Source organism: Miscanthus floridulus, chromosome 1 (assembly GCF_019320115.1).
Source record: "Miscanthus floridulus cultivar M001 chromosome 1, ASM1932011v1, whole genome shotgun sequence".
Classification (NCBI taxonomy): domain Eukaryota; kingdom Viridiplantae; phylum Streptophyta; class Magnoliopsida; order Poales; family Poaceae; genus Miscanthus; species Miscanthus floridulus.
In genome coordinates this window covers 102,711,944-102,723,820 of record NC_089580.1, presented here as the reverse complement: position 1 = coordinate 102,723,820, position 11,877 = coordinate 102,711,944, and the positions used below count along the sequence as shown (strand labels likewise).

Below are 11,877 nucleotides of genomic sequence, written 5' to 3'. Positions count from 1 at the left end.
AACATGAAGATGCTAGTACTCATCTCTAGAATTTTCTAGAGATTAGTAGTACAATCGTCATAAAGGACGTTGCTCAAGACATCTTACTACTCCGCCTATTTCCATTCTCATTGGTGGGAAGGGTGAAGTAGTGGTTTTACACCAACAAAGATAACATCAACATGTCGGCAAGATGTTCGAAGGCCTTTCTAGCAAAGTTTTTCCCTATAGGCAAAACCAATGCCTTAAGAGGAAAAATTTCCAACTTCCAACAGCAGAAAGGAGAAACCATTCTAGAAGCATGGGGACATTTTCAAGAATACATTTTAGATTGTCCTCAACATGGAATGGAAGATTAGTTGCTCATGCAAGGCTTCTATCATGGATTAATTCAGAAAACTCATGAACAACTTGATGCTACTGTTGTAGGAGCATTTATGTCACTCACCCTTGGAAAAGCTGAAACTCTCATGGAAAAATAGCCTCTAATAAAGGATGGTCTCATGGCAACATTCAAACATGCAATCAGAGCGAAGCAGTACCAAAAGAGGTGTGCACTTTCAACCAAGATGGACGTACTGTTGAATTGGCTTGAACAGCGAGCCAATTATAAGAAAGATCGTCAAGCTATTCAAGATGCTTACAATTCCTAAAACATATGTGGAGAATATTTGGGATTGATTTCCCCGAATAACAAGAGGATACGAACATTGTCATCAATAGTCCCGGTCCACAACAACAAAGGTAAGGATGGCAACAACAACGGACAAATTACCAAGGTAAGTATCTAGGTAATTACTACAATTCTTCTAATCCTAAACAAACATCCTTATGAGATTTGATCTTAGAATAGGCTTAAGATTAATGAGAACATTTCTAAAAAGCTTGCCTCTAATGATAAGGTCCTAGAAAATATAAATACTAAAATGGAAACCTTTTCTTCTGCTATAAAAGGCCAACTTAGCTATAATAAAAAGATAGAATCACAATTAGCTCAGTTGGCCACTACTCTGCCTTTTGCCACTAACCTTGAAAAGGTCAACGCCACAACCATAAGAGGTGGCAAGTCTACACGAGATCCTCCATATCCAACAAGGACATGTAAGACACCGGTAGCAATACAAGAAGAGAAGAAGAATGATGAAGTTGAAGAAGTTGAGCCACTAGAACAAGAAATGCAACAAGATTTTCATGAAACCACCCTCCTACCATTTCTACCAAGAAATCAAAAGGCTAAAGTGGATGAGCAGTTTGGTAAGTTTGTTGAGGTAATTCAAAAGTTATATATCAATATTCCTCTGCTAGATGCCATACAGGTACCTACCTATGCGAAGTACCTCAGAGATATTTTGAACAACAAAAGACCTCTGTCCACCACTGAGGTAACCAAGTTAATGGAGGAGTGTAGTGCAACCATCCTCAATACATCACTTGTGAAGAAGAAGGATCTAGGATGCCTCACTATTGATTGTTCGATCAGAAACTAGAATTTTGAGCATGCACTATGTGATCTTGGCGCTAGCGTCAGTTTCATGCCCAAGACGGTCTTCGACAAGCTCAACTATTCAACACTCATGCCAACATCGATGTGCCTGCAACTAGCTAACCAATCGCTCCGCTACCATGTAGGAATCGTAAAAAATATTTCAGTAAAAATAAGAAACTTCCATGTTCTAGTGGATTTTGTACTACTTGACATATAGGAAGACATGAAGACACCCCTCATACCTAGGAGACCCTTCTTGAGCACTACAAATGCACACATTCATGTCAGAGCCAGAGAAATCTGATTCCATATCAATGGGAAGGAAGAGCGATTCGCCTTCAAGCCAAGACCAAAACAATGCTCTAAATTGGGGTGGCAAGAGAAGTAGATGCAACAATCAAGGTCTCCATCTTTGGAACTGACTGGTGCACCCAAAGAATAAAGGACTTCTCCGATCAAGTTTGGTTCGGTGGACTTTATTTACACCAAAATTTGGTTGAAGAGGAAAGAACCTCGAGGTCTGGATTCATCAAGCGAAAGCCGATATATTCAGCAAGGATCGGCTAACCAAATTGCCATCAAATGAATAAGATGACATCATCATTCTATAGGAATAGGCCCTATCGGTAGAATTGACAAGGTATAAAACAAGAAGATACATCAGACTTCATAGAAGAGAATGATTGAGGTCCAAGTTATCATAATTTAGGAAACTTTGTTTTCTTTTCTAAGATTGTAACCAGTCTTGTTCGACCAGGACTCAAAGTCTAGCCACGATTATAAATAGTGAACCCTGGCTATTGTAATAGACATCTCTCATCGCTCAACCAAACAAGTACCTTTACTTTTTGGCTTATGCCACCCCTTAGGAGTAGGAGTAGAGTAGATTTCAACATGTTCTTTGGGCAAGCAGGGATGCATTAGACGACCTGACCTCTGTCTTGTTTGTGAGTATCCACCACGACTTATATTATTACTTGCAAGGCTGCAACAAATGACTGATCTCTTGCGAGTCATGGTATAAGTTAGTTATCAATCTATATTATTATTTGTAAGGCTGCAACAGATGACTAATCTCTTACAAATCATAGTATAGATTAGTTATTATGGAGGGTATGACCCTAGATACCCACGGACAGACTACATAGGCTGCGCTGCAAGGGGCGGTCTAGCCCACAAGACGAAGGCTTACGGTGCACTATACTACTCGGCATGTACCGCAACACATCAAGGGCGATATCATGAAGATGCTATGAGATCTGTTAGGATATATACGATCCCATGATTCCTATATTCTGTTATTACTTACCGGTTATCTCCTAGATCTAACCGACTTGTAATCCTACCCCCTAGCTATATAAGGCGGGTAGGGGACCCCCTCAAAACACACTCAATATCACACGATAGCCAATACAAACCAACAGACCACAGGAGTAGGGTATTACGTCGTGCTGACGGCCTGAACCTATCTAACTCTTGTGTCTCTGTTGCATTCTTGTTCTTGATTACGCTCACCTCTGCCGATCAATCTACCTTCGTGGGATACCCCTCAGAGGACTGTCGACAATATTCTAACGACAGTTGGAGCGCCAGGTAGGGGTGTGCGTGTTGTTTCTATGACAAACAAGATGGTATGTTTTCCAGGATGTCCGTCCTCTCCAAAGCCTGGCCAGATCTTTACGGTCGGATCGATCTCCTAGGTCATCAACACTAATGGAGACAGAGAGATCATTGAGCCAGTGCAGATCGATTCTACGTCGACCACACCAACACCTGCAATAGTAGATCTGATCTCGAAACCGCCTTCGAGGTTGTCTTCACCAACAACTCGCCGCCTGCTCCCCCGCTACCCGAGGAAGCAGATCAACAGCGACGATCTGATCGCATCCATCGATCAGGTTGGCCAGAAGCTCGCCGACTGCCTCTCCATGGTGGAATTAGCTCTGACCACTCTAGTTTAGCGCCGACCACTATCACACCCTAAAATTCCTATTTTGGGTTGTGAATAGGAAACACTAAATAAAAAAATGATTTCAATATTTGTATAAAATTTTTCAAGATTAAGTAAGTTTCAAATTGTGTTTTCAAACTTTTCATATTAATGTGACGGGCTTGTTTTCTTGATGTGATGTTTGCTTGTTGCTTGACTTGGTGTTACGAGTGAGTAAAATTTTCAACACACGTTTAGTAAGTCATTTATCTTTCTCCAGCCCATGCTTGTCTTTTCTAATAATTAAAATTCCTTGTTTTCTAGCTTAATTCTTTCGTTGGAGCTTCCCAAACTCTTTTCGTTCTACTCCGAATCACTCATTTGAGTTTCTCATCCATCAAAATATCTCTAAAAACTTCTCGTGAATTTTTTTTTCAGCTTTTTCTAGATTTCATTCTCACATTTTTGCTAGCATAATCTAATTTACATATGCTCTAAAATATATTTTATTGAGCTTCAAATACTTTGGTTAGGTTCCTCATGTTCCAAAATGTCTCTGAGAATTTTTCCCAAATCTTCAGAATCTTCGGAGTATTTTTCATAGCTCAAATAATAATTCTAGACTTTCTAGAATTGGTTTTAGTCATAAAACACATTAATTCCGAAATAATAAAATCTAGTCCTTTTCGATCTTGGTTTTAACCTAGCGCATATAAATACATGCTACGTTTCTCTCTTTGATCTTATTGAGGATCTGAAATCCTTTTTCCGGAGTCGCCGCCGCCACCAAAGTTCTGCTGTCCCAGCACCCATCGATCTCTTGGTTCAGCCGGCTGCCCGTCAGAACTCTGGTGGTCGTCATCGCTACATCAAACGCATAGCTGCATCCGATCGTTTCTCTCATCCTGCCGCTGAGCACCACCGCTAAGCTTAGGCCTTGTTTGGTTGGGCTTTTAGCTTTGGCTTTTGGCCTTAAAAGCCAAAAGCCCAACCAAAGGGGCTGCTTTTGGAGGGTGCTTTTTCAGAAGCAGCTGCTTTTCTGTAGTTCATTTTTGAAAGCTGGTTTGACCCTGCTTTTGGCTTTTAGCTTTTGACTTTTCGAAATTGGTGGAATAAAAAGCTCTTCCATAGTTGTTTCAAGAGAGATAAAGATAAAAGGTATATTTTATACTTGTTTAACCAAACAGCTTTCAGCTTTTCTACAGCTCACAGCCCACAACAGCTTTTCCACAGCTCACAGCCCACAGCAGCTTTTTCCCACAGCCACAGCTCAACCAAACAGGGCCTTAGCCGTCCTGCTCGGTTTCTACTTGTCGTCTTTGCTAGTTCACGCTGCACGCCGGCGATCCAGTACGTTCTGGGCACCTGCGTCCTTGCCAGCTGCTGTCATGCCAGCAACCAGAAGGTAACAAAGCAAGTCAAGACTCTTACTGCCTTCTCCTGCCGGTTTGGCGTGCTTCCCTGGTTGCTGTCTGCAGCAATCGATCAAAACCGAAACCAGCTATCAACTAGCTCTGACCGTTGTGTTCTGGAAGAAAATAGAACTCACATCCATGCAAGTATGTGTCCGGCCAAGGAAGAAATAGCAGCCTTATATGACCAAGCACAGTACGTATCTATCTTTCTTTTAATCCTCTTTATCCGTTGCTAACTCTTGATATCCATATGTAGCTATTCTCGTCAAAGATTATCCATCACCGTTTGTTCGTTTCAGCTCTGAATTACCCAAAGTGGATTAACGTGCATACCACTAGTTTTCTAATTTGAAAGCAGTATTAGTTTGCTAATATTAACATGATCTTCATCAGGTATTAGTTTTCTTAGCTTAGACACACATCGTATATAGCTTGTTTGGATACTCTCTTGAATGTTTCTGTATTTTATAAATTAAATACTAATTTGATTAGTGTGCATGCTATATCAGTTTTCTGAATAAAAAAATAATAAACATAGGTTCCACACCAAGGTCTTTCTTAAACGAATGTTAATAATATTGTTAACTGTTAACCAAAAATGTTTTTTTTAATTATAACTTTGCTTAGCTCAGTCATGCATCGCATATATATGATTTGAACATATATTCTCACGTGTTTTTCCATGTTTAATGTTTAATTTGACTTAAATTACATGGTCATAATTCTTAATAGAATATGACTAATTCTAACTCAACTTTTAAATTAAATATGTTTTGATTAGAATTTGTGTAGCTGAATCCACGTCACGTTCAGTTGTAGTAGATGTGCTCATATTGTTCTTTTATTCTGAAAAGTTAAAGTTTATTTTGATTAAATAACACATGCATGTCTATAAATATAAAATATGGTTAAACTCGACTTTTCAAATTAAAAATGTTTTGTCCAGTTTCAATTATTGTTCTTCACTTGGTTTTAATTAGTTAAAATAAATCAATAGTCGTTAGTCTTATAATATATATAAAAGCTCATTATAGTCGTTTCCTACGCTCTCGCGGTCGTAGTAACGTTTAGTACGATGTTTTCTCTTATGTGGTGTGTTGTCTTAGTCTACTTTGTTTCTTGTATGATTGCCTTTGCGTGGTGTTGCTTCGAGTAGAACAAGAACCGTTTGCGAACGCTGGAGATCAGAAGTTGAGTGCCCGAAGCTACAGAAGTTGTAGAATGGAAGATAAAGTTGGGGCTTCTCTGAGCAAGTTGCTTTGGGTGTAAAGCAAGTTAAAGGCAAGTATAGCTAAGGACCTTCCTTGTTGTCCTATTCATGATGCTCACTAAAATACATATGCATGTGTCTTCCTTGCTACCTATGGCAGGATTTCCTAGATTTTGAATACTCAATTACCTTGTCACCTTGGGAGGTTTGCATTGGGTAGTTCTATTGCTAGTGCAACAATCATGATTTTGAAACTTGATTAATGAATATGCTATAAACATAAACAAGATGACTTTTTAGCAACATAAGGTCTTGTCTTGTAACTGATTATTCCGGGATTTAACGTACAGCTATGAGGGCTATATGGCTCTGGCTCTAGTCGCTTGAGAAACCCTTTTCTAGCTGGTTAGAGGTCTGCGAGTTGGGTATAGGACAGCCTCTGTCCTATTGAGCCTAGCTTTGGAAGCGGCCTTTTACTTTATTTTTGGAAGGGGGGTTCCTATATCTGATGACCCTGCGGCCCTGGCCGATTAGATGAGCTCTTGGGTGGCTTTATATGGTTCTCTGTGTTTTGGGCCTAGCTAACCCGGGCATACGAGAATCATGACTCACAGTGAAAGTGTACACCTCTGTGCAGAGTTAACAAACTGGTATACTAGCCGTGCTCACGGATATGAGCGACCTTGGAACACTTACATTAAGGGATAATGACTTTTACTTGTTAAGATGATCATTTATGTTTGTTTAAGATATTGATTATTCATGTTCATTGATCATGTGTAAATGGGTTTTGCTACTACCTTGATGCTAATAAATGCTAAATTGGATGATCAATTAATTGCTAACCGCAGTAAACCAGTGTCAGCTTATTGAGCCTCATAAACCCCTGGCTATATTTGTTGAGTTCGACATGGACTCACTCTTGCTATTTACCCACCTCAGGAAGAGTTTAGGCTTGAGATCAACCAGTCAGTTGGATCCAGTGGAATGAAGTCTGCACCCAGAGATCAGAGTTGTCTATCCGTTGATTGCTTTCTAAGGTTATCTCTTTTGCTAAGTTCGCTATATATTAAGCACTATGAATTGATACTACCCCCTTCATTTGTAGCTATATGTGAGATTTGATTTCCAGGGCTCACATATGGTGTGCATTCGGCTTTGTCCTTGAAACCGGGTGTTACAACCACCCTCCGATTTCGATCTATCAGAGGCCTGATTAGGAAACTCCAGCAGTTACGGCCGCCATCCATCAGGATTGCCCTAAGGGGCAAATTCGTAGACCAAGGTGGGAGACATCTATCCTCTCGCAGACCCAATCGCTGACCAGCTCTTGCCAACTGTCAATATGTTGCAAATGGGTCGATGCCCCGAAGCATCCCTCCACACCATCCTAGAGAAAAGTCTAGACTCTGAGTCCTGGGGCTCTATGGAGACTGTCTCTGAAACCGCCGCCGTCCAACCTCCTTTCCCACCCTTCCGAGGAGGTAGGATTTTTAATGTTAGCATCAACAACCCTCCGTAGGATGGGGAAACCGACGAGGACCACGCAAGCTCATGTCAACAGAAAGGCCAATTGCGTGCAGCGCCGAGCAAATGAGTCCGCCATTGTGTTAGCCGAGGCTACTCGCAATGGAGAACAACTTGACTCACAAGGGAGGCCACGCCCACTCCGCCGCAACCTTGATGATGAATTTGTCCATGTCGATGGCCACAACATCTACAAGACCCCAAGCGCCAACTTGGCCATGACCTGCTAATGAGCTTGCTCGGCTCAAGCAAACATCAGAGGTCGTGATGGTCAACAAGATCCACCAAGATTAGGGACCTTCCTACTTGACAAGCTCGAATCGCCGACCCACCGTGCCAAGATCCAATCGCTGCCCTAGCAAAAGCTGTTTTGCCGACCAGCATCGTGATGATGGACGACCCCTCTAGGGAGCTTGGGGAAACCAGTATCGACTACCCTTGCCAACATGACCAAGAAGTCAACTAAGATGTCCGAGTGCACATCAACAATCTCCAGGATGTGCAACGTCATATCGATGGGTGTCGTTTCTCTCGACATGAAGAGGAAGTGTGCCGGTGTCAAGAATCCAAGCAAAAGTTCAGTAATCTAGATGCAGCCCTCTAGCCACTTAATGTTGCCAATGCTGCAAATCCTGATGGTGATGATCCCGAAGGGCCCCAAGCATTCATGAGAGCACTCCGAACACTCTAGTGGCCCCGTGGTTTCAAAATCATCGGGGTCGAGCCCTATGAGGGGCAGATGAACCCCACACAGTGGCTACAAGCTTATGCCACCGCTATGCCCACCACCAATGGAGATACTAGTGTCATGGCAAACTATCTTCCCATCATGCTCATGCCAACCGCAATGAACTAGCTTACATGCCTCACCTCGGATTCCATCAGATCTTGGGAACAATTGAAAAAGGTCTTCACTGACAATTACATGGCTATGTGTACTCGGCCGAGCACCAAGCACAATCTAAATCGCATTAATCAAAACCCATCTAAGCTCCTCCATAGCTACATCAAACATTTTTTCAAGATGAGGAATTCTATTCCCAATATCATAGAAATAGAAGTCATCACCACCTTCGTCTGAGGACTCCATCACCAGTGACCTCTGCTCTAAATTGAATCGTAAGCTGCCAAAGGGGATTAGCAAGATGATCATGAACACTGATCAGTATGCTGATGCTGAAGAGGCCAAAGTTTGCCTCAACGAGGATGCGGGTACTCACCACCCAACTCGCCGCAGCGACGAGCGCCCTGACAAATGACTCCATAGTGACCGCTGCTATGACGACCACAGCCACCATCATGACAGCGGCCATGATTGGCTAGAAGGGTTCAAAGCTGATCTGTATCGCTGTTGCTGACCAGACAACATCATTGCCACCATTCACGAACCTCACAGCCAAGCATAACTATGACGAGCAGTACAAGAAAATCCTTGAAGGCCCATGCCCCCTCCACAAGAATAGCAAACATAAGATGAAGGACTGCCTTGGCTTAGCTAAGGAGTTTCAGACCAAAAAGAACGATGATGACAACGACGACAGAGCCAGAGGTCACCGACTAATCTAGGGGACAACAATAATGCCTTCCAAGATCATGACAAAGTGGTCGCCACTATCTTCGGGGGCATCACCACCATAGAGAGCAGAAGAGATAAAAAACTCACTGCCCTCTAGGTGCTCGCTGTCGACACACAAGATGCTATCGCCAACCCTAGCTATCGCCCCTGGTCTGAGGTCCCCATCACCTTGAGCAGAGCCGACTAGTGGGCAGGACATCCCTTACATAGGGCATTTCCCCCTTGTTCTTGATGCAACCATCAAGAAAGTACCCTTTAGGAAAGTACTCGTCGACGGCAGAAGTGCTCTAAACCTCCTTTTTGTCGGAGCTCTGAAGGAGCTAGGCCTTGGAATAGAAGACCTCACTCCCTCTGACTCCTCCTTCTAGGGTGTGGTACTTGGCTGAGCATCCAAACCGCTTGGAGAGATTACCCTACCAATACAATTTGGCATGGCTAGCAACTCCCATGTCGAGCACATCAGCTTCTATGCCGCCGACTTCAACACCGCCTACCACGCCATACATGGTTGGCCAGCTCTGGCCATGTTCATGGCCATACCACACTATGCCTATCTGGTACTAAAGATGCCTTAGCCTATAGAAGTTCTGGCTCTGTGGGTCAACCTCTCCATCGCCTAGGCTTGTGAAACATAGAGTCTCTCCCTCGCCGAAGCCACCGACCTCTCCTTCCAAATGGCCAGCATGGTCAATGACACCAAGATGATGCCCGGTGATGACCTAGAGATCCCTATGCTGGAGCCTCCACGTGCCTCTACCAAGTCTGAGGAAATGAAGGAGGTCGGCCAGCATGGTCAATGACACCAAGATGATGCCCGGCGATGACCTAGAGATCCCTATGCTGGAGCCTCCACGTGCCTCTACCAAGTCTGAGGAAATGAAGGAGGTCGGCCTCGGCCTTGATTGCCCCACCAAGACCATCAAGATTGGGGCTCAACTCGACCCCAAATAGGAAAGCATGCTTGTCTCCTTCCTATGTGCAACGTCGACGTGTTTGCTTAGAAACATGCAGACATGTCGGGGGTACCGTGGGAGAAGATCGAGCACTCCTTGAATGTCTCGCTGACCGCCAAACAGATCAAGCAGAGACTCTGACGATTCACGCCAGACAAGAAGGAGGCTATTAGGGTAGAAATAAAATAGCTCCTAGCAGCCAGATTTATTAAAGAAGTGTATCATCCTGAGTGGCTAGAAAATCTAGTTCTTGTTCAAAAAAAGAATAAAGAATGGAGAATGTGCATTGATTACACTGATCTCAACAAACACTACCCTAAAGACCCCTTTGGTCTGCCTTGGATAGATGAGGTTGTAGACTCCACCACCAGCTATGAACTCCTCTCCTTCCTAGGACTATTACTTCGGCTATCACTAGATATCCCTCAAAGAAAATGACCAGATCAAAACATCATTCATCAGCCTTTTGGTGCGTATTGCTACACCACCATGTCTTTTGGACTAAAAACGCCAGGACTGACCTACCAAAGGGCCATCCAGATGTGCGTTGACCAACAGATAGGCCGCAACATCGATGCTTACATCGATGATGTGGTCATCAAGTCCAAAACCATCAATAGTCTCATCGCCGACCTTGAAGAAATGTTCACCAACATGAAAAGATACTAGATGGAAGTTGAACCATTCAAAATGCATCTTTGGAGTTCCATCCAGCATACTCCTAGGCTACATCGTCAGCGCCCGCAGTATCAAACCCAACCCTGAAAAGGTCTCTGCCATTAGTAATATGAAATGGCCAACCTATGTAAAGGACATACAGAAGCTTACAGTGTGCATGGCTGCCCTCAGCCTCTTTATATCATGCCTTGGCAAAAAAGGGACTACCGTTCTTCAAACTACTCAAGGCCTCCAAGTGCTTCTCCTAGTCGGAGGATGCTGATATGGCTTTTGAGCAGCTCAAGTTATTTTTAATGAAACCTCCGATCATGACGGCGCCTCAACCAGACAAAACCCTATTGATCTACATCACCGCTACCTCTCACATTGTTAGCATGGCTATCATCGTTGAGCGCGAGGAGACCGGACATGCCTATAAGGTGCAACGTCTGGTGAAATGACCTGATTTCCATGAAGGGAAATCCACAGAGTCGAAGTGTAATATGTCCATTGTAGATCATATTACTCGAATTCCTAGCTGAATACCACATCCATACAATGATATTATCAGAGTACATAAAGTGTGGAATTACATAAATTATTACATCGCCGCATTGGCGGAATCAAAAGTAGCATTCATCCAGAACAGCTTGGAGTTAAGATCGCCAAAAACTCGAGTGTAGGAACGAACCCCTCAACCTGTCAAACTCCTCGGAGCTATACTCCTTAGTAGAACCTGTGTGCCAAAATTTATTAGTACTGATTTGTACTGGCCACTCCCACCTTATGAGCATTGCTTTGTGGAAGTTGGATGCAAGTTGGATATAATCAAAGGAACCTATAAGGCTGGGGTTTCCTATGTATTAGCATATCAAGTGTATAATAATAGTTGGTCAAGTTTTAACACCATTCCCACACACATTCCACCCCATTTCCATCCTAGAGCCAGGTTTCGATCCAGGGATCGATATACCACCATCTCCATATCATCACCATACCATCGCTCAGTCGATAGGCCAACTCCCTCTCAACACTATCTCATGGCCTGTACCCCTGGCTACGACCGACACTCTCTCATGGGGGAAGAAGAGAAGACTCATCTCACTATCTAGTTTAAGCAAAACCCAGGAAAGGTCCATAGCCG

General features: G+C 43.2%; 1 non-coding gene across 1 annotated transcript; it reads right to left on the bottom strand.

The window, feature by feature from the left end:
- Window positions 1-220: 220 nt before the first annotated feature.
- LOC136511257 (small nucleolar RNA R71) lies at window positions 221-327 on the bottom strand. Its single transcript, XR_010772670.1, has one exon. It is a non-coding gene; the product is annotated as a small nucleolar RNA R71 (small nucleolar RNA).
- Between the last annotated feature and the right edge of the window lie 11,550 nt (window positions 328-11,877).